The sequence below is a fragment of the Corvus kubaryi genome, unplaced genomic scaffold (genome assembly GCF_017639235.1).
Source record: "Corvus kubaryi isolate FWS band 111438036 unplaced genomic scaffold, C.kubaryi_AGA036_p1.0 37387, whole genome shotgun sequence".
Taxonomy (NCBI): Eukaryota; Metazoa; Chordata; class Aves; order Passeriformes; family Corvidae; genus Corvus; species Corvus kubaryi.
Genome location: NW_024581129.1, coordinates 3,753,021 through 3,776,062, shown reverse-complemented (window position 1 = coordinate 3,776,062; position 23,042 = coordinate 3,753,021). Strand labels below are relative to the sequence as shown.

The following is a 23,042-nucleotide window of genomic DNA, read 5'->3' as shown; positions in this document are numbered from 1 at the left end:
ATCACAAATATTCCTCAGTATACTTTTATCTTAAGCTGGTACCTTCAAAGGAATGCAAACAGTTGGTGGCTCGTGATAAAGAGACTGTGGTGTGGGGAAAGATCTCCTGGTTCATTGCACAGAATGAAGCCAATCCCCACTGACATCCCTTCTCATTTTTCAGTGTTACTGTTCTAAGTGTAAAGCAAGGTGTAATATTAATGGCATTAATTCAAGACTCTTTATTTCTGTTTCATCTTAGTGTGAATATGCAGCAAGTTCATATTTGGTCATAGCAAGTCTGAAAATGCTTTGGTAATTACATAAAAAAATGAAACTGAATGTGCAAATCAGCTGAGGTAAGCAAGACTTACTTGCAAATTTTAGATTAGCTGGCTGTAGCACTGCCTTTTATATGGGCACAGCTTTGAGTTGCTTTCATTTTTCATCTGCTATAGTATTTCAGGTTGCAAGAACTTTGACGGAAAACTTAAAAAAGGCGACCACAATTGTACCAGTGCTGCAACCCCATTAATCATACATTCATTCCTCAGAAGCAGCGTCTCTGGTTTGAGGAATTCACCCAGCTCTCCCTGAGGGCCGTTCCAGATGAAACTGGCTGTGGCAGCTGGATGTGCCATGGCCCCAGCACAGCCTCTTGTCTGCTGAGGGCTGCCAGGAAGCGAGGGGCACCTGCTTGGTGGGACCACAGAGGAGCTCATGCTAAGGGCACTGCACTCTGCCTGTGCCAGCTCCAGCATTACAGGAGTGGGAACCTCCTCCATCACAGCTCCTGCCTCTGCTGATGTGAGCTGGGATCCTTATGTAATTTTTAGTGAAAATCCCTCAGACCTGCTAACCATGCTAATTCAGAGAAGCTTTCCCAAAGTATTCTGAGCTTGTGGCTCGCGTCAGTAGCATGCCTTTTATTTATTTATTTTGGAAGGACCATGATTCTGTTTCGAAAACATGGTTCTGTGCAAAAGATCTGATAGGTGCATATCAATAGGAGTGGTAATAATGGGCCAGGCAGGAGTATTTGTGTCTTTTCTAGTCAGTAGGATTTTAAACTTGGGTTCTTTTATATTTGACCCTGGTTTGTATGGCCAAACTGCTGAAATTCCCTGTTAGGTCGTTGCCTGTGTGGATGTATTAGAGACGTTTTTTGGTGTGTCTGTGTGCATCTTTTGTCTCTGCATACTTTGGATAATTTTATTAGCTACTGTTTGAAAATGTCACTAGACATCAAATCAGTTTATTTAGCTATTGTGGGCTAATCCAAACTTACAGGATATAATACACAGCTCCTGACCTTTTCCTGTTACCAGGCTTTCAGCAGCTCTTTCCTTTGCAGACCTCAGGTGGTAGGGAGGGACGCAGGAAGGGCTTTAACCCTCTGGGTGTATTTTGCGGTGCTTACAGGACAGGCTGAAGGCACTGCAGGACAGGCTGAACGAACTACAGCTCCCTTTGCAGCACAGGAGAAGCAGGAGAAAGTACAAGCAAAGGAAAAAGTCCAGGGTATTACTGTCTTCCCTAAAAAAAGCTTGGCTGCAGTCTCCCCAGCCTTAAACCCTTAAAAAAAGCTGTAAAGCACCAAGTTTGCAAGCTCCAGACTGTGGTGGTGAGCAGGATTTTACAGCCAGCTGACCATGAAGTGCTACCAGCTTCTAAAATCTGCTTGACTGCACATTACTTCTTGAAGCCTTCTAGATTTTGGAGAAAATTGTTGCACAAAAATCTTCGAAGAGGAGGTTGCATGATTGTAGATCTATTTCATCTAAAGGTTATGGAGAATGGAAATGGAGTTAAAACAACATTTCTTCTAGCTGTCCCATTTTGCTATCGCCACTTCTGATCTATGCTCATGTGAAAAAGCAATTTATGAATAGATCTCTACCCCAAGAGGTATTTTGATAGCACAAATCTATTGTATTTGTTGTTAATAGCAAATTTTAAAGGGAAGAAGAAAACAGAGGAAGAACACAAGAAAAATGTTGACCTCAATGAATGAAAATTGGACTGTTTGTACTGTGAGAAAATGAGATAATTTGGGCTATAAAATCCCATGCTCAAAGAATGAAAATAAACAACATACACAGTGTGTGGAAATGGGAGTGAGCCATTACAGTAGGACAGATTCACTGAGATCTTTTCTCCATAGTAATTCTTAATAATGTGGGAATATTTTTTTTTCAGTTAAGGACTAGAACTGTCCTGGAGAATGTTCCTGGAGTTCGGCAGCAGTGCAAAAGGATGGTTTACAAACATTTCACACCAGGAAAATAGTTGGAAACCAGTAATATGGTGTTTGGCCACTACTATTATGAGCAGCAACAAATGCAGTTTTTGTTGCATTTGAGCCATTTGGCAGGTTAGCAGCCCATTTATCTGTTACCAAAGATTTCCTAGCCAGGAAATCTACTTTGCAATAATTCCATATTTTAGGCTGCGTCTTCTTTTGCAGAAAAGAAGTGATTAAAGAATAGCATGTCAAAACAAAGGGTTAAACCATCAGTTAAATACAGCACAGTAACACTGCAAAGTTTGACTCTGATTCTAGATTTTGGAATGAATTTTCCTTTAAGCAGTAGCTAAATGGTTTCCTTAGATTGTTCCTGTGTTGCACGAACCAGATCAGATCAGTCTTAAAGTTCATAATTTTCCCCAGAGTGTCTGAAATCCTACTACAAAGAGTCCTTTCGTCTTAAGAGTCTTGACACCAAGTAGAAATGAAAGGCTGAAATAATAACACCACTAACTTGGTTTAATTAATTGTACGTTTCTGTGCTTAAGCTTGAAGAGTGGAAAGTATTGCTTTAAAGGCTACCTACAAAACTGGTGAATGAGCAGCCACTCAGGGTGCCACTTCAAAGAGAAACACCCAAAAGACCAACAGAAGGGAAGCTCTTTTGAATTCTCTCAGTTCCTCCTGGCAGCCCAGGGCTTGCAAAGGAAAACAACCCAGAAATGGTTATTTTCTTTTGTGTTAGTTACATAACCAGCTCCCAGTAAATAAAGCTGGAGGTGGAGCAGCCATACAAAGACCCACTTTGTAACCTGTGCCTGCCATAGCTGTACAAAAGAATCTCACCTGAATTTAGGAGTTTTTCCTTCCTGGCTAAGGGAGATTCCTTACACTGTCTGCAGACAACTTGATAAAATTCAGGAGCTGGGTGTAACTCCTGGTTGCACTGGTGGATATTATGTAATTTGAGCCTTCATGGTTACTGCAGATTTGTACCTTACTGCTGAAGCAGTCAAACAGATCTTGGTTTCTACCATTTTTTTTCAGATTTGTCTGTATGCAATATTGTAGTAAGTAAAGAAGTAGAGGAAATTAACTGCAAAAGGGAAAGCTGGTTTACACAAGAGCGCTCAGTTTTCCCCTTGGGAGCAGTTGAAGCTCCAGAAATTGTGCTTTCATGTTAACCATCCTATGCCACCTTTAAACGGTGCCTTCCATAAAGCAACATTTGGGATGCAGGCTGGTACTTTGTTTATTTGGGAGGCTGGTACTTTATTGCTGCAGATGACAGCCCTGGCTGGTCAGCAGCCTTTGTTCTGGTCTTTGTTCTGGCTCTTTGTCCCCTGCTTGTCCTGCATCCCACCGACTGTCAGCTGGGGGAATCACTGGCTCTGCCTCCCTCACTGTTTCCTTCCCACAGCTCTATAATGGTCTTGGGGTTTGGAAGTTCAGTTTGTGATTTACCAGTTATAAAATCTGAGGATTACAGGTGTGCTCCTTTACTGTGCTCAGGTGTCGGCTGTAACACTGCTGCTGGGATGTTGTAGTGCCCTCATTTAAAGGGTGATTGGGAGACCAGTCTAAGAGTAGCTGTAACTGATGATGTAACAGGTAAAAAGGATCAAGGGAATTTATACATTTGGCAGTTCTAACCATTTTTTACACTTACTTTATGGACCTGGAAAGGAGGGACTTATAATAACTATGAAATTCTAAAATGTCACCTGTGCCCAGCTTCTACAAACTTTATTATCATTACCTCTGTAAGAATTAAAAGTCAGTTCATGTACTCCAGAGCAGCAAATATTGTCAGACAATGTGTAATGGAAATTTCTGAGAGCCAATATTTAACATCTTGAAATGAGAAGCATCCAGGATAACTTTTGAAATCACTCGAATTCACTATATATTACATCAAAATGTGAAGGTAAATATTAAGGTATTTTCATCAGATGGCTTTAAATTAATCTTTGGATTTCCCTTAAAAAAAGAAATGAAGACTCTTTGAGTAATGGAGAAACAGGGTGCCCCTCATATTGCTCTCACCCTGAAGTATGACAGAGAAAAATTACTTGGAAGCAATTTCATTTCCATGTTTAAACTCTTTGTTATTTGAGTCCAGAATGCTCTTAAATTATCTGATTTAGGCCTTGATACTATAAATTAACTCTGTGTAGTTAGATGCATAAACAGAGGCACAACAAACCCCACTGAAATTAATAGGTCTTGTGTGGCCTGGGGCTCTGTCTCATGGGGCTGTTTACTGGGGGGTTGTTTATTTTTTAAGTGTTTTAAAATGTTTCCCAAGTAAGTATGTGACGTTCCATAAGTGACAGATCAGTAGTAGCAAACTTCAAACTCTCTTACAAAGTGGCTTTTCCTGGCTTTGTTTAGGAAGGTCTCTTTGATTCTGCTTGTGTTTAATGTGCTGCTGGGTAACTGTGGAACACAGATCTTCTTAAACCAAATTCAGAGAGTATCGTGAACTGACACCTGCTTAAGTCTTTAATTAAAAGTGGTTTAATCTCTAACAATCTCTGTGTACATAAGCAGAAAGTATCTGTGTTTCATGTGTACTTTGAACTGCCATTCATTTAGAAATCAAAGATTTGTAAATGAAACACAGTATGCCAGACATGATGATGTTTGACTGGAATCTCTTCTTGTTGGCATAGCCAGGTTTTCCTGGTGCTGTCAGGCCCCGGGAATACATTCTTATTAAAAATTACGGAGAGAGGGTAAAATATAAAAGGAAGGCTATCTTTAAAAAAACATGTGTATCAACTATATATAAAATATATGTAAAATAGGCAAGCACACGGAGTGGGACCTGTAGTGGAGAATTGCCAGTGGGATCAGACTTCTTTAGCTGAATGTCTTGCAGGTGAGTATTTTGGAGGAGCCTTTTCTACACCAGCTCTAGGTTTTGGTGTAACAGATTTTTATTTTCTTAACAACACCCTCTGAAAGAGTGGTTGCCCATGGAGCTCATACATGTAATGGGTTTATGACTGGCCTTCAGTGGAGAATTTAAACTTAAAAGCTTGTCTTGCTGTAGCTGATATCTTACTCAAGATATCCTTTCTGTTTTTATACATAGTCTCTAAGATTAGTGTGGTTGAGTATATTGAAAGTAATAAAAAACAGACACAGAAAAATTGTTGCATGTTTAAAGAAAAAAAATCATAAAATGAAAGAGGAAGTGCATCATTTATTATAACACCATGTAGACTAATGAAAAACATACTGCAGGCTGGAAATTTGTTAGGAGCTGAGCTCAAAAAGTTTCCACTCCCAAAAAATGCCTTGGGGCCTCCAGCTGTAAGCCTGTGGCTAAAGAGGCCCTATGGTAAACTGACATAAAAAATAAGTACTCCATAAACAGTCAGCTCCTGTTTCACAAGAGTTGGAAGGGAATTTTTTTAAAGTATTATCTATTGATGCTGACTGTACTTTATCAAAGTGAAGGGAGGCAGTGCATTTATGACTAGAATGTTCAACTGAGAGTTGGACACTGGGCACCAAAATGTTACATTCACTGTACACAGGAGAACATGAGGAAGATGAAATGACTTGCTGAGAGTAACAGAACAGCAGCTGGTACTTGCAGAGCTGGAATTAACATTAAATAATTCCTGGCTTCTCATCCGTTACTCATTAGACCGAGCTGAACAAGTCCCCTGTTCCTCTCTGTGCTGAGCAGGTGCCACCCCTTGTACCCAAGCACATTCTTTTGCTGTGTGCAAATAGCCCCTCAGAGCATTGGTGGTGCTGGCACCATCAGTGCTCCCATGAATGGAATTGGCCACTTGGAGAAGACAAGATGAAGTTTTGTGTCTGTCCTTTAAATCTGAACAGATTAAGTTTAGGTTAAAAGTCTTTCTTAAAGGTGTGCATCTTCCCTGCTGCCCAACAAGGGCTTGGCTTTGCCTTTGTCTTTGCCCTTCTCCCTGATCAGCCCCTGTTAATGACACTCATTCCATGGGCCCTGGGCTTCCAGGCAAGTTTAACTGTCAGTATGCTCTTGCAGGGAGGCACTGCAGCCTCCATTCCTTCTCCACCTGGACTGGGAAGCAGTTTGCAGAAGTAATGCCCGTTAAACCTTCTGATGTGCCTCCAGTCTGTTTCTGCAGAGGTTTCCCTGCCTGGCAAAGAGCCCTGGAATGCCCCAGGGATGATGGGACATTTCCATGGAGTCCAGATTTCACAGAGTTAGAAAGATGTAGTAAATTGGATGTTAACTTTGTATGAGACTATTTAGTTGGCTGGTTTGTGATCTTTGAGAAGCACAGTCTGGGAGTTAATATTACTTATCTTAGCTAAATCTTCAGTTAGGACTTGGTAATCCAGTACCTTTTTACAGAAGTAAATAGCAGGTCTGAAAGTCCCAATTTTGGTAAGTATTTTCACAGTTTTACACTGATGAAATAAGCATGCACAACAATAATCACACTGTATTGCTACAGCTCTACTTACATGAGGTGCAGCCCAAGAAAATGTCACTCTGAGATGGAGCCACTGGGAGGAGAAAAGGAGAAAAAAAAGGTGAAACAGTTAGTTCTAGGTGATTGAAATAAATGAAAACAAAATTTAATCAAATCTGGTAAATACAGATAATTTTTACTTTTTTGTCTTTCATCTCCCTATACCATCTTCTGTGTAGCATTTACAATGCCCAGTGTTTCATCCAGTGATTAGAAAATCTGTGACGTAATTGTTCACGGTGTTTGATGTTGTAATGCGCCACAGTGGGGCTGATGGTTCTGTTTACACTTGTGAGTTGGAGATATTGAATAAAAGCTGTAGATTGATCTAAAAAGAGAACCATAACTTCCTTCTCCTCATTAAAAATGTTGTGCTTGGGGGGTTAAAACTGACATATAACAGTCCTGATGTGAAATATTTGCCCTGTAATATGCAACTATGATAAATGTCACTTTGGTTTGGCACTCTAAAAAGTGGTGGGTTTGGCACACAGTGTCATATTATTTCACTTTACTGAGTATGTGTTTGCTCCTTTGCATGCTTTGGGGAAAAAATACAGAGAATTGTATTTTATGGCATTATAAGAAGTGTAATACATTTGTCCACTCAAAATTTGTGACCGATATTTCAGTATGCAGATACAACTCATCTAAAGGAGAAGAAAAAATAAGTAAAGCACTAATTTCCATATGTATTGCAGTAGAAAAAAAAATATAAACAGGCATACATAAGGCATTAAAGAGGTTTTAGCTGAGATTGATGACTGAACAGTAATATTTGTAGAGAAAGGCAACTGTTATGAGTAGATGAGTTTTCCCCTAAAAAGAAAGATTAGCTAGTTCAAGGGTTCAATTATGACTGAATTTTGAGGTAAGCAGAATACTTTGCTTGGGAAAAAATGGTTTAAGATAGCTGCCTGTGCCACTTCATTCTTTTTTGTAATAAAGTTTTATTGAGAGATGCAACACTGGTCTGTGAAAGATCGGATCTCACTCTGATGCACTTTTTCTCCACTATTAGCACCAGTTATGGCTGTTACTACCACATTTTCCAGTCAAGGCTCCCCAGCTCCCCTGCTCTCCTTGGCCTCTCTGCCCTCTGTTTGACATCTTGTGGTTGGCATTTAAGGACCCAAGAAAAACAAACAGTGCAACCAGTATTTTGCTTGTAATTTTAGTTCCCTAGTTTTATGGAGAATAGTAAATAGAAGGACAAACTGTTACTATTTTTCTGTGGTCTTGATCTTAAGAGAAAGGGATTTTCGTGGCCAGCATGTCTTTGTGATGTGCCACACAGGTGGAGATGCCCAACACCAACTCTGGTGGCTGTAAAACCCTGCAGTAGTGGCTGGTCCATCATAGTCTCTGGCTGGCTTCTCAAGAACAAAAATAAATCTGCCACAAACCCATGCAAAGAAGGAGCAGCTCTTCTGTTCATACTTTCATGCAAATTTAAGCTGCATTCAGGGACGTAGTGGGACAGCTGCCCCATGCTTTAGAGCAGAAACTGGCTGTGGAGAGCTTCTCCTGGCTGGTGCCTCTCACTGCTGAAGTCCCACCTGGGCACAGCTGTAACACATCTGGAGCTCTGGAAGCTCCAGCTGTGTAAGGAGAGGCTGCAAGAGATGGCTTCCCCTGAGTAATGCAGTTCTTCAGGGCGTTAGTGGTGTCCTGTGGCTTCTTCTGCATGGGGGTATGGATATCACTAGAATTAGACATGGAAACTGTTGAATTCAGCTGGCAGAGTTGCACAAGTTTCTTCATATGCATAGCAAGGTGCATTACTGAGATCTGCACTCCAAGGACCACTGCTGTGTGCTCAGGGAGCTCTTAGGGCTGGGCTGGAGAAAGATTCTGTGGTCACCCAGCAGTCTCCAAAGAGAAGCTTTGCTACTGCTGACCTCCTGCAGCTTCCCAAGGACAATGTGTTCCTCCTTAGTTACTCAGGAGCCCTTCTCGATTGATTTTCTTGCTTTCTGATCCTTGCTGTTGAAGTACAATTTCTTTTATGTAGTAAACAATGTTTCAGAATTGATTAAATCACAACATGAATCATAATGGAAATGCTGAGCTATACACACAGCTTTTCACATCTGTAAGTCTGTGGAGATGAATAACAAGTTTTGTAGTGACAGCCTTAAAGTGGGTTTGCAGTTGTGCTGGGAGCAGAACTCGCTGGCTTTTTTTTTAATGTAGGCAACTTGAGTGGAATAAAATGCTGGTTAATCAGTTTGAAATGAAATTGTGGCAAGGACAGAATGAGCATAGCTATTTCTAGATAGCATAAAGAATGGAGTATGATTTCAAAGGTCACGTGTAATTACACTTTTATTCATGAGGCCTGCATTTGATATTCTAACAAATACAATTCATGTATTGTATTCATCACACAGAATTCTGAATCAGAACATAAAATTTTGCAGTGCTACAGGTAAGAAAAATGAAAGCGATAAGGAGCAGCAGCTGTGTAGCTAATGAAGGAGTTAATTCCAACGTGTGTTTTAGGCCATTAAATACTACAAAGCAAAAAGTGCTGCTTTGCCAGCACAAACCAAAGGAAGGCAGTTAAGTACCACTCCCTTCCCCAGGCAGCTTCGCTGGGAATACCGGAGAGCTCCGGCTGTAGTTCCGGCAGTAGCCTGCACGAGAAATGTGCAACAAGATAAAAATCACTGGAGCAGCTGTCGTTTAGCAAGGAAAATCTTCTGTATTCTGCATGTGGATATGAATTTTTCTCTATGCAAAATGTTTTTATCCTTTCAGGTTGGAGTAAGTTTTACAAAGTCATCAAGCTAAGGGCTCAGGTGGTTTTTTTCTGTGTGTCAGGACTCTCCAGAGGCTGGGATCTGCAGGCCATCCAGTTCATCATTGTTCACGCTGTGCTTTTCTTTGGTTTTTTTGGTTTTTTTTTAAGAAGTCTGAAGCGTTTTCCTTGTGTGGTTTCGCAACCCCATTTTCTTTTTTTCCAAACAGCAGGAGTCCTATCACTAGATCAAATTTGGAATTCACTGCTTCCAACAATTGTCTAATGGATCCACATGTTTACACAGCATGACACTGGCATCCAGATAGTGTCATGAAAGTCCCCAATCAGTACTACTGCTCCATGCTTCCTCCCTGCTTAAAAAAAAATAAAGAGGGAAAAAAAGAAAAGGAAGAAAAAAGGGAAAAGCTACAGGCACTTTTTTCTTGGTACTCAGGGGAGCAGTGAATGGTCCCGCTGTTTCAACCACCAGTACCCTCTCACAAAATTTTGGAAAAGACTTTTCCCTTCTGCTGTAACTGAAAATGCCAACTCTCAGGTGTTTTAACAGTATTTATTGTATTGATAAATAGATCTTAAAATCACAGAATCATGGAATGGCTTGGGCTCAAAGGGACCTTTAAGATCATCTACTTCCAACCCCACTGCTGTGGACACACCAGACCAGGTTGGTCAGAGCTCCAGCACACCTGGCCTTACTTCCAGGGATGAATGCTACAAAAATGGGAGACTGGAAAATAGCATTTCCAGACCCAATCCTTTCTTCCTTCCTGAGACTCCCAGCTGAATGAAAACTTTTATCTGTGTAGAAGTGTGCCCCTAACTTGCAGCACCCACACCACTACCTTGATGAAGCTCCAGCTGCTTCTCCCTGCCACTGACGTGTCCTTGAGCTGATGGGAGCATTTGCACGGCCTTATGGTGAATCAAACCACCCAAGGGATCTTTCTGAAAACCAACTTACTGAGGGGCAGGCTCAGGCACTTGGCACTTCTATAGCATGGGAAGGCCATTTGTAATTTACTTGCCCGTGTATTTTGCCAAGTGTTTGATTCCTGTTCCCGTTATTGGATGTAAATAAATCAGTAGCAATTACTTGGCAACAACCTTCCACGGTCATTTGCTCTGAAGAAGCTTAGTCCCTGGTAGCATTTAGTGAAGGAAGGGGGGCTTGGCTAGGACACCAGAACCTTTCTTTTTTTTTAATGCACTCATGGGATCTTTCACTTCCACACAAGCAGCTGCCTGAACTGGCCAAGTGGTCTTGATTTAACGTTGCTTTACGAACACGACTTGTCGCAGCTGCAGGATGTCATAACCTCTATTTCCTTAGCTTAGATTTGAAATCTGGAGCCATGTGATTCAGATGAACCACAACTGCCCTTGCTTTAACTTGATGTATTTGTTTTGAAAATACTGTTGTTCGCTCCAAGTTTTAGCTGCTAAACAAATCAAGCTGATCTTCACTGATAGATGGGGAATACTGACCAGCTTGATTAAAAAACTCCCTAAAAGCTGCAAAGAAAGCTCAGTAATCTTTAGCTTAACAGTGCTAATGAAAATATTTCATTAGTGTAAACTTAAAAAATCAAAACTTGTTTTAAATACAAAAATAATTGTATGTTGTACAGTATTTCAGGGAAGTACAGTGAGCTCACCAGAAACTGTTGCTGCAGACAGGATTCAGAGTAGAAAATGATGAGCAGAACTGGGTTGGCTTTGCATTCAAAATTTGATTTTATAGGGCTCCTGTTCTTGTGCAGCTTAGAAGCAAGCTTTTGCATTTGAAGTAAAGCCAACTGGATTTGTACAGATACTTATCTTATTCTCTGGCCCCATTCAAATCACCAGAAAAATATTAAGGCTGACAAGCCTAACTTGATATGCTTCTCAATTAATATTTTTATGTTAGATTATAGTACGCACAGATTTGCACAAATGCCAGGTTTGAAGTCACTCAGCTGGTTTCCAAGTGGCAGATGCTGCCTTCACTACCGTATGTCTGCTCTCCACAATAGCAAGTATTAATGGCAGAGTTTAGTGTCTTTCTTTGGAACTTGTTGTGTAGAGAAATCCTAATTTAGTCATTTTTGAGACTAAATTTTACAGTTCTAGGTTCACACATACAGTGAGTGTCCGCTCCCCATAACTCCTTGTTATTTTTGGCATTTTGTCTCCTGTTGAAATTCATGTGCTTATTGGCTGGGCAGGATTTTTTGGTTTTTTGTAAATGATTTTTTTAATAGTAACTTATCTAGAGTAAGCAGGCAGAATAAAAGCTGTGCCATGTCCTTTCTGAAGATACTTGATTGTGTGCTTTAGTTGTGTAAAATTAACCAAAAAAAATAAATAGAGAAGCAGTCTTTGCTATGGCTGTAGTCTGTTAAATACAAAAAAACACCAAACCTTCCCCAGCATTTGGAAACCCACCCTTTTATTGAGGAAACTGAGACACAGTAGAAGTGAAAAATCACCTAAAAGGGTTTGTCTGTGCACCCAGTCACTGAAGGTCAGTCTCAATTACTAATATGTCCAGTGAGATTTTTTGTTATTGCTTGTTATATAAATGAAGATTCATTTACAGGCTTCAACTTGTAGAATTTTTTTTTTATGATTATGTTTATAAATGTCATAATCTAATTACGTTCTTAACTTCCACTTTTTACAATTGCTTGTTTGTAGTGGTATTTTGTGAATTTTCTTATTTATTTATTCACAGATGCTCAGAGAGACTAAACAAAAAGTTTGAGAGCTGGGATGCTTTCCCAAATGTAGTTTAGAGCTGCTGGTCAGTCAATGAACTGCTTCTGCGGTCTGAAATAGAAGTGGCCCCAGCAGCACCTGCTGGAACAGCATCTGCAGGATGCTAAGTTTGGCAAATCAACATTTGTGTGTTGATAACATGCAGGTGGATCAGGCTGAGGGCACCTGCAGAGTTGCTTCTAATTGTCAGGTGTGTCTTACGGAGTGGAAGAGTGCTGAGGAAATTGTATTCAAATACTGAAAACTACCTTACAATTAACATGCAATTTCACTTGATGGATTTTAGACAATTCTGCTTACTGCCAAACTGCATGGACTGAGTGAGGTTTCTCTTCCTCTTTCTATTTCCTCTCTCTCCCAGAGTATTGCAACAAGCTGGTTCTGAGTTTAGTGTAAGGTAGTGGAGCTTTTGTGGATTTAAAAGCTGGTGTTGGTGTCTGGAGGCAGTGCTGTGGCCTGGGGACTCGGCTGAATTCCTTAGCAGTGGCTCCATGACCAGCTGGAGCAGTTTCTTGCACTTCACCATCCATTCTTTTTTTGACGTGGTCACTGAAAATTATTTATGCACCGTAAGATTTAACCCATCCCATACCAGACTTTGTGCAATGTCCCAGCCTTGGAGGCTGACCTGCCTTTATTTACACGCGCACACACACAGAGCTGACGTTTCACACGTGTCTCTGTCAGAGCTGCAGAGCTGATGGCTGAAGAGCACTTTCTGTAACCTGCTGACAGCTCCATGGCACCGTGTGTGGCCAGGCAGCTCCAAGGAGGGGACGTGTTTTGCCCCGGGTTTGCTCAGGGAGTTGAACGTGGGCACTTTCTTGCCAAGCAGCTGCGTGAACGTGACCACTCCAGGCAGTGGGATGCCTGCACTGCCTCCTGTGCTGGTACCTGCCTGATGGCACGGGGTTATCTCTCAGCTACCCTGCTGCTGGGACACAGAGCTTCGAGTGTGTCATGCGAAACTCGCACTACCAGAGGTGAGGACTGCGGAATGGAGTTTGAGGAGAGGATGGTGAGTGCTGCCGTGGTCGAGCAGGGAGAAGCTGGAGGTGGGCTGAACGTGTTGTTGAGACAGAAAAGAAGAATGGGATTTTGCAACAAGGGGGAAGTGGTGTGGTTGATTTGCCACATCACAGTTCTCAGTGGCCCACCCATTTGTTTTGACATAAATACCCACTCTTGAGCTATGTCGAGGCATGAAGACGACGCGTACCCTCACACTTGTGATCTTCAGGGTTTGTTACTGCTCTTTGAAGAGTGAGCTTGATGTTTTAATGTTTTGTTTGGAGACTCAAGCATTTAGATTTGTAATTCTGCCCTTCTAGCCATTTCCCTGATTTACCTTGCAGAGTAAACATTCTTTTGTTCCGTTTCCCAGACTTCCTTTTCCTTTTCTTTGCTGTTGGCTTAATTTTGAGATACGACACTCAAGTCAGAGGTGTCTCCTTGGGAGCAAAAAAAAACCCCAACAGCTAAGGGTTTGAGTGAGCTAACTATTTTCTCTGTTTAGAAGCAGCAGCTTACTTTCAAGTATTCTGGAAGTCCTCAAACCCAGATCCTGCCAAAGGCATTGACTTAAACAGCAGCAATGCTTAGGAGAACATGCTCAGGTTTTCTGGCAGCTGTTACAAGCTGCTTAGAAGAAACAGGCACATTGCTTGCAGCAAGCACCCCACAGTTTGGAAAGCACTGCTGAAGGTAAATTTGTAAAGAATTTCTTCTTGTGGTTATAGTTCTCCATTTTCATTTCTTCTACAGTGGGTCCAGTTTCCTCAGAGTTTGATATCTAGGCTCTTAATATCAAATCTGGAATTAATACAGCTGTATTTAGAGACATTTGCAGGGTTCATAGCAATAATTTACTGTGTGGAACTCGGTGTGTTTTAAACATTCTCCCCCTGTGCACATACAGGTTTTTACAGTTAAATTGAGAATTTATAACATGCTGGGTCTCATATTCCACGTCTGTTTGTTTCTAAATCTATACACAGAACTTGGACTAGGTCATAAATTTCTGCAGATGAAATGAAGGCTGATTAGAATTTTAATATTAAGGAAGGAAATGGCCTTGGGTAGTGCACTACCGAGCAGAACAGGCCTTCTGTTAATACACGAGAGTATTACTGTTTTCTTGAACTTTGCCTTCCAATCCAATTATTACTTGTGCCTAGAAATCATAACTCTGGTGCCTCTCATTTGATAATGTTGAATGTTATCCTTGTCCAAGCTTACACAATTTCCAGTAGTAAAAACAAACTGCTAGATAATATACCCCTAAAACTGAGTTATAGGCAATAGTACATGTCTTTGTTGACAAACAAAGCAGTCATGGTGGTATATCGACCCAGTTCTGTCTCATTCTAAATTAAATGAAATAAAGAGTTTTTTCTTGGGACATGCAGTTCCTGTGAAGGCATATTGTGTAACTCACACTTCATGATAAGAATGAGGACAAAGCTTTCAGTGTAAATTTTTTTTTTTTTTCTTTCCGAGTCAAGCAGAGTAACGGGAATCTCTGTGTTGGCTTTCATTTTAAGCACTTCTGTGATAGCATCATGCTCACAGTATGAAATGAGCTCATACAAGAGTAATTCCAGCCAGTTCCCTTATCTCAGAGTAAGGCATCGTAGCTCAGAACGTGTCCTCCCGTGTCCTCCTCCCCTGCCCTTGCTGGTAACTGGGTTGGACCAGATGCTGCATAACTCCCTGGATCTGTATTTACCATCCTTTGGCTGCACACATCTTTGCTGCACATTTACAGCAGAAAATATTATTACTGAAGTGTGGAATCACATTCCGGTGTTGTTTCATGAAAATCAATTCTGATTCCTCGCTCCTTCAGAGTATGTTATTAGCATAGTACAACTCATCATTTTCTTACAAAGGGAATGACAGTTGCATCCTTGTTTAGATGCTGCCCATGTATTTATAGGATATAAATATATGTAGCCAAATGTGGTGGCTAAACTTAGCTGCTTCTCGTGCTGGTTTCTGTGGTTTTGCTTCATTGTCCAGAAAAAGTGACAACATTCTCAACTCTCTTGCATCCATCACCAGGTTTGGTGTGATGTCCACTCTTTGGCAGAAAAAGATCAATGCATATTTGTTTATTTGGGCCTTTAAACTGTATCACAGTCTTTCATCATTTATTATCTATCTCTAAGAAGTTTTGTTTATCGTTCTCACACCATTAAAACGTCACATTAGTGGCACCGTCTGAAACATATTTATCCTGCTCTAAAGTCTCAAGGGGTTGTACACAGGCTGTTATGCAAGTAGGTTTATTTTAGACTTCTTCCCTTTTTTCTTTAATCACTTGTGTAATGTGTTTGAAATGTGTGTCTGATGTTGATTCCTCTTTGTGTTCCATTGATTTTGGGCATTTGATTTTGCAGCTAAAAGGATTGAATACTAAATGTTCTTTTTGCATGTGTACACAAGAGAGTATTTTCTTCTTTAAGTCAGAGAGAGGCATTTGTAGGTTTTAAGGCCTGATAAAGTAATAAAAAATACAGCAAACCCAAAAAGGCTAAAATAGAAATGTATTTTTATAATTTGGGGGGTTTAAACTGTAAATCAGGGCAGAAGGAACAAACTATATGAGAGATACCATTCTAAATGAAAAAATTCAAATTATTACATTGTGTCACCCACATTTTAAGAACAGTAGGGATGAACTCTGACTTCTTTAGTGATTTTTTCCCCCCTCTATTAGCCCACAACTGTTTGAGTAACCAGAAATATACAGGTTTGTGATGAATTGGTATAAGGAATCTGATGCTGAGAAAGAGAGTTGTATTCAAAGATTTTTGTTTCCCCCTTGTTTCTTGGAGTACAAAAATGCTAATGTTTCCTTTCTTTTCTGAACTTCCAGACTGGAACTGTAACTGGTCCCAGGGTAAAGTGCCCTTCACAGATCCTCTTTGTAGAGCTTATGAATTCTTTTGTTTGATTTCTTGCAGTTTTTGGGCACAGCACAGCAAGTTTAGTGTTGCTATCTGCATTAGATTTGGCATTTCAGTAACATTCCAGTTTAAAGGTTCTGGTGTGATTCAGTGCTGAAGGTGGTGTGAGTCTGCAGCCATGGAGAGATTCGTTTCTTTCTGGTGCCATATGTTATCTTTGATCAGGAAACCATTTGAACCGAGATGCCTTCAGATATAATATCAGCAAATATAGAAGTCCAGACCTTACTAGACAGTTTTGCTGCAAGGGAGGATCCAGTTGTGGTTTTGCCTACAAACACTTTTTATCTGTTGAGTTACAGTTTTTAATTACTCACAGCTGTGAGGGATTTCATGTTAGCCATGTGAGCTCTATGAGCATTCAGAACTGACTTATCATTACAAGTTTTCCATGTATTTTTAGTCCTTCCCCCTCTTCAATTCATTCCACTCAAACACTGGGGAGGAGAGAATGTGACTGAAGATCACTTTCTTCAGTAAACTGAAATGGAAAGCCTAAGCCAGTGATCCAGCTGGCATCTTATACCAGAAGCTCCTCAAATGATCCAGGCATCATACAAAATTCTGGCATCAAACCACGCAGTTGGTGACACCCAGTGCTCCAAAACTGTCCAGTACTGCTGGTAGTGACAGACATGGACAAGCCCAGTGCTCCATCATGTCCCAGGGGCAGTGTTCCTGTCACTAACCCTGGAGATCTTCCCACCCAAGGTGGTACCTGCCCTGCCCAATGTGCTCCTGAAATAACCAACCAGCTGCAGAACCAAGTGGACACACGTGTGTGTAACCCAGAGTGTCCCCATGAGCATTAAATGAATTTTGCAGCTTTGTCAGAGGTGTCTCCACCTAAGAGCTTCCAGAAGAACTGGTGGGAGTGCAGCTAACACCTTCACCCATCATTCTTCCTGAAGGATGATGCTATACCCAATGCTTGTTCAGGCAAAGACATCTTAATCTTACTGTAATAGGTTCTAATTACTCATTTCTGCAAGATCCCTGCCTGGGAGTCACCACAAGCCAGATACTCTGTGAACGATTATCCCAAGAAGTTCTTAATTACTGTGGAGTCCCTACAGCTCTTTAAAATGTATTGCCTGTACTGATACCATAAATCCATTTTCTTCTCCGCTTGCTGTGGAGCCCTTTGTACCCTGGATTCTGTGTTAATGAAGGCCCAGAAGTGCTGCTGTGGCTTACTCCTCGTGCTGCTGGTTGTCATCTACAGCTGAGCACGTGCCATGAGGACACAGATACAAAAAAAACCCCTGATGACCCAGCAGGTCAGGTATTATATGGCCTGGTTTTTAAAATTCTGATAATCACTCTGGAGGAAGAGCCACAAAAATGCTATGGAATTGTCTGTCTTTGTAGTGGATTTTGTGGCTTCCTATTTGCAACATTTGTTGCGAATAAATTTTTGCACTTTGGCCAAAACAAGACTGGTTTTATGACTTTACTTCCAAATGTGTTGAAAGCTTATGTTGCTGGGTTATTTATTGTACAGCACGTAAATAACTTTATATACTGAACATATGCTCCAGCAGAATTCACAAATGGCATCTCCCTCAGTGTAACTTCAGAAGTATTTCAGAGAACCTGCAGTTGGTGTCCTACTGCAGCTTTGCAAGGAAGACAGACGATTTAAAAGATTTTGGACAGAATGAGGAAAATTATAAATGTTTGACATTGTGACAGTACCAGGAACATTAAGCCTAATTTGAACTGAAATCCAAATACAAACCTTAATCTAAGAAGCTGAAAGGAAAGTAATGGAAGATACAAGGCTTTTACTAGGGGTGAAGGATTTCTGAAGCCTTTAGAGGTCTGTGTGCTCTTTTATATGGGTTATGTTTCTGACACCTCCCAATGTGGATGTAAAGTAGTTTTTTTATTTAAAAAGGAAAGATATACAGGCAGTTTGGCTGTAGATGTACTCTTTGAATAGATAAAAATGCCTAAAATACCCTTGACAGTTGCTTGTAAGAGGAGATGTATTAGATATTTTTCTGCTTTTATTTCTAGTAAATTTATTGGCTGATCAGCTTAGGAAGTGTTTCAGGCTAATTATCCATTTGCAAGCAACAACTGTGTCTCAAGTCTTTTGATCATGTGCCAGTTTTAAACTGAAAACAAACCTTGATATGACTACACTTTTCACTTCTTCAGACTTTGTCTTTTGTAGTTAAGTCAGAAATTTTGCACAGATTTTAATATGAGTGCTCCTACTGTCAAAAGTCTGTTCCTTTTACCTCAATGGTCCAGTGATGTAGATGTCCTAAACCACCCCTGCTTATTTAAGTGGTAAATGAAGAGTGTTTTGCATTATCAGTTCTTACAGCATGTATGTCTTCTCCTGTTAAAGCACTCCTATTCCTAAAACATTTCCCATTATCACTGGTGTCTTGACAGCAATAACCTCCTAAGCGGGGTCTAATCTGAGACCAGGTAAAAAAAAATATCCTAAAATCCTGTGAGCTCAATCTAACTTCTGTTCTGTGGTGACCAAAGGGTAAAAGAAATCCTTTTAAATAAATTTGTTCTCTTTCTAAATAGATAACTAGCCAAATGCATTTCAAGTATTTGTTCAACTGATCAAATACTGCTTTAGGTTTAGAAAACAAATTAATGTAATGTTTGAGGAATTAGACATTTTATACCTGAACACTTCTCTGTGTCATTACTTCTGCACCGATGGCCCTAAGTACTGTGGTCAAAATAAAAGACCCTTTCAATGAAAATAAGTCAGACAAATGTTTAATTTTTATTTTTTTAGGTCTTCATAAAACAGCTAAACTGGAAGTTCACACAGTCTCTCTTTTTTTTTTTTTTACCCTTTTGAGAAAGTTACACCAGTGTGTCAAATTTAAGTCCTTACTTCTTCTGTAGATACACTGATTGGCTGAAGTACTTCTAAATTACCTATATATATTTGGCAAAAATATAACCTGATAGTTCAACATTAGTTTGAATTTGAGATAAACATGTTTCTATGTGTGCGGGTTCAGAAAGCAGAACAGTCTGTCCTGACACTAAATAAACACAGTTCCCAAGTGGAAATTCTCAATTTTAGGTGTCTGATTAACTTCTAACTCAATGGCTGTGCTTCAAGATCCTGGCACTGTTTGAATCATTGGTATTAGATACCATTCCTCTTCCTGTCCTGGAAGTAGAAACTGTGAACTCCTTTTTCACACTGTTAGTTAAGATTTCCTACTAATTAGCCAGTAACAGGAGTGGACTCAGGGACACACAGGCATGTCAAAGACATTTTTCCATGTTTTGGCAGTTAAGATTTCAAACTGTCAGTTGATTTTTACAATTGCTCTGCTCTGTTCTGCTGGGGCTGTCTCCTATCACAGTGTGTGCCCGCTGGGAGCTTACAGACTTGGGTGATTATTGGATGTTCTGTTTACAGAATCGTGAACCTTTTTTAAAGGTTGCTAGAGCTTAATTCCTAACGGGGAATTTGCTTTGAGTCATTGCTGAACTGAACGGTGTCTTCAGATGTGATGCAAGTCCGAAAGGAAACGCCAAGGGAAGGACAGAGGATGGCAACACTTGCTGTTCTTTAACTGCCTCAACCACATCTTGCAATATATTTGGATTTGTACAGTATATGAAGATAACCTATGTTCTTTATTACATTAGGTATCTTAATGAAGTTATGGGTATGAGTTATTATTAGATGGCAGCATTTGTTTGTTTAATTAGTTAAATGATACAAGTAAAATTTCATTTTGAGCTCAGTCATCATCTGTTAAACTGCTGGAGCAGTTCAATAATTGACTGCTACCATTACCCACTTGAATGAGCAAGCAAACCCATGAGTTTCTGCCACAGAGGACTTGTTTCTGATGTGTTTGTTGACTACTGATGGGTAGGTAGTGAGTGAAGGGGATCTTGTTGCTCATTTGGCACTGCAGGAAGCAGACCAGCATCTTCTCTCTGGAGTTACACCTTGAAATGGCTACAAAGCCTTGACAGCTCCAGTGGCAGCTGCCTGTTTGTTCTCTGGCCGTGCCTCAGAGTTTCTGATGGGCAGGAAATCAGTGTCTGTGCTGGACAGTGAAACACTGCAGTTGAGGGAGTCACAGCTCCAGCAGCCAGAGAACAGCAGCCAAAGCAGAAACTAATCGAACCAGCAGTTCGCTTGAGAGGATGAAGAACAAAGGGGGAACTTCCCTTTTATACAAATACTCTCAGCGTTGTGGAAATGTGAGTCCTGTACACTTAAGACCTTTATTAATTGCTGTACTGGTTGTCTGTTGCCATTTAAAAAATTTACTTGTGTCTGCAAGAAATCAAAATTATGCTTTTCTTAAATAATATGAAACACCTGAGTTCAGGCCCTTGGAAGCAAAAATTATGCTTCCTGCCTTTACTAGACCTTTACCATCATTTTGAATTTAGAGGGAAATAACTGAAAGCCCAAAACAGCAATGCATGATGCTACTAAAGAGCAACAAATACCAAATGATCTGTGGTAATTTGAGAGTTGACAAGCTACAGTTCATCACCCCTGTATGTAAAAGGTAGGATACATATAGCAACATTACGTATTTTACACTTAAGGTTTTTTAAGGAATGGTGTCTTTAGGCAGAGGGTGCAAAAAATGGGATCCCACAAGCTGCACCTGCACTTTCTTGCACCTTTCTATCACCTCCTCTTTTTGCTGGCAGAAATGTTCACAGTGAATCAAATTAACAAACTGAATTGGTATTAAAGTAACCTTTGTGAAGGGACAGAGAGGTAATTTTCACCCAAATGGGTTTACAAAACTGTGCAAACACTTGTACCAAGGTGGGAGAAGAGGTGGGACAAAATGGAGAGTGTGTCTTTTGGCAGCAGTACTGACTTATCCAGGTTTAAACTGTTGCTAAAACTATTACTTGAGATTTTTATTCATAAAAATAAAATTTTTTATTCATAAGTGTAAAGCTTTCTTTGGAGCCTAAACAGAAGTATTTGGTTGTGTAATCTTTCACTGCAAGCAGAATATGCTCCATCTAATTTATAAGCATACTGTTTGTTCTGCTGCAGTCACTATGTGGCTGTATTTCTTCCATTAAGTTAATAATCTCTAGTCCATATAATATGGGTATTCTAGTGTAAGGCAGGCAAGGAAGAAATCAGAGCTCTGTGTAATGACATTAAGCTTTTAGGTTACAGACAGAGTAAAGGACTCACAGCTGCTTAACATATGCCCTCTGCCTGAACTCACTTTATCACTTGGTATCTGACTGCTCTCAACATATAAAAAGTTGATGTGATTTGTAGTCGGTTATACAGTATTTGTCAGGGTGAACTGAATCATTATGTGTATAGATTCAGGAATATAGAAAAATAAAGCTGAAAGAAGAACAACAAAAATTCTGACATCTTTTCCATTCATTAAGCTTTCCTAAGGCAACTGTTTTTGTTTGCAGGAGTTAGTGGTTGCTGGTTCTTCTAAGCAGCAATTGCTGAGTGATTTAGAGTACATCTCTGCTCTTTTGTTTGGATTTCATTTGCAAAACCATTTAGAGTTATAAAACTGTCAGCTTAAGAACATTCTATATATTTTGCCAGTGAGGGCCTCCTGTATGCAGAGTTTATGCATTTCTCTCCATTTTGCATGCTGTTTGAATTCTCAGTATGTATCACTGTTCTTCTTTGGGCTGGTTGTTAGAATAATTCCCAGTGCCTTCTTTAGAGCAGCAGAAATCCTTGAAGTAATTATGAAATTGCATCTCAGATTAGTCATTAGATATTGCTAACCACAACATCTCCCCCTTGGCTAAACCTAGCCCAGCAATGCAGTAATAGAATGTTCTGCTGATGCTTAAAAACACTTGAAATTTAGAAGCCCTAAATGCAACTGGAATTGAATCATGCACCTAAACATCAGAAAGCATAGACCAGAACTGTTAGTTATGTTAATTACAGTAGTTAAACCATGGTATGGTACCTTTCTAAACTCTCAGACGCCCTAAAATAACTCCAAGCTGGGAGCTGAAAAATGTTATGCAAACTTTGTTACCTACTACTTGCAGCTTTGCTCACTGTTTGTCTCCTGCAGAATTCCTTTGGTGGCTACGCTCAGCTTTGCATTGTGTGGAAGCTGTGGGGCCTGGGTCTCTCATCATTCTGCACAACCTTAATCTCTCCTGGCCTTGCTGCTGGCCCTGTTTCATGCACTTCATGTATTTATTTCATATTTTCTATTCCTATTGTTCATAAGGTATGGCAGATTTAAGTCATCAAGTACTTAAATTACATAGATGTGGCTGTGACAACTTTCCGTAACTTGGAAGTTGGAATCTGCCATGAATGTCACCTCTGAATGTTCCTGGATGCCCGGTTGGGCATGTACAGTGGGAGGTAAGTCAGTGCTTCAAAACTGCGTTGGAATTTTTGGAGCCAAAAGTTTTTAAGGGTCAATGACAGATGTTAGGAAAGCCTTAAATAACTGACGAGTTCACTCAGTGAATCTGGAAGAATCTATGCAGGAAGTGCAATGTTTTGTCTTTGCTATCTTGATAGAAAAACAGGTTCTGATTTTCCTGGCTTCCCTAACTTTTCCAGTGTTCCCTGTTCTCCTTGACTTTACAATTCAGTAACCATGCTTCCTGCATCCCTGGCAGGAGATCATATCTCCATTTTCTACCTTATGACCTTCCAGTACAATTTTAACTCCCTGTATTCCAAGGGAAAGTATTAATTTTTTAAATAAAGTTTAAAAAAAAAAAAAGATGAGGAAATTTCTTTGTCAAACTTGATTTTTTTTTTATTTCCTTGGAGATTGCAATTTTCCTTAACCTGTTTTAGGAAACATATTGCCTTTTAATTTATT

General features: G+C 40.1%; 1 protein-coding gene across 1 annotated transcript in view; it reads right to left on the bottom strand.

Moving 5' to 3' along the window:
- GPR146 (G protein-coupled receptor 146) overlaps window positions 1-23,042 on the bottom strand; it is a 48,995-nt gene that overhangs the window by 20,328 nt on the left and 5,625 nt on the right. Inside the window, exon 2 of the mRNA XM_042036830.1 lies at window positions 6,704-6,745. The gene's annotated coding sequence lies outside the window, so the exon portion shown is untranslated. The remainder of the gene's footprint in view (window positions 1-6,703; window positions 6,746-23,042) is intronic.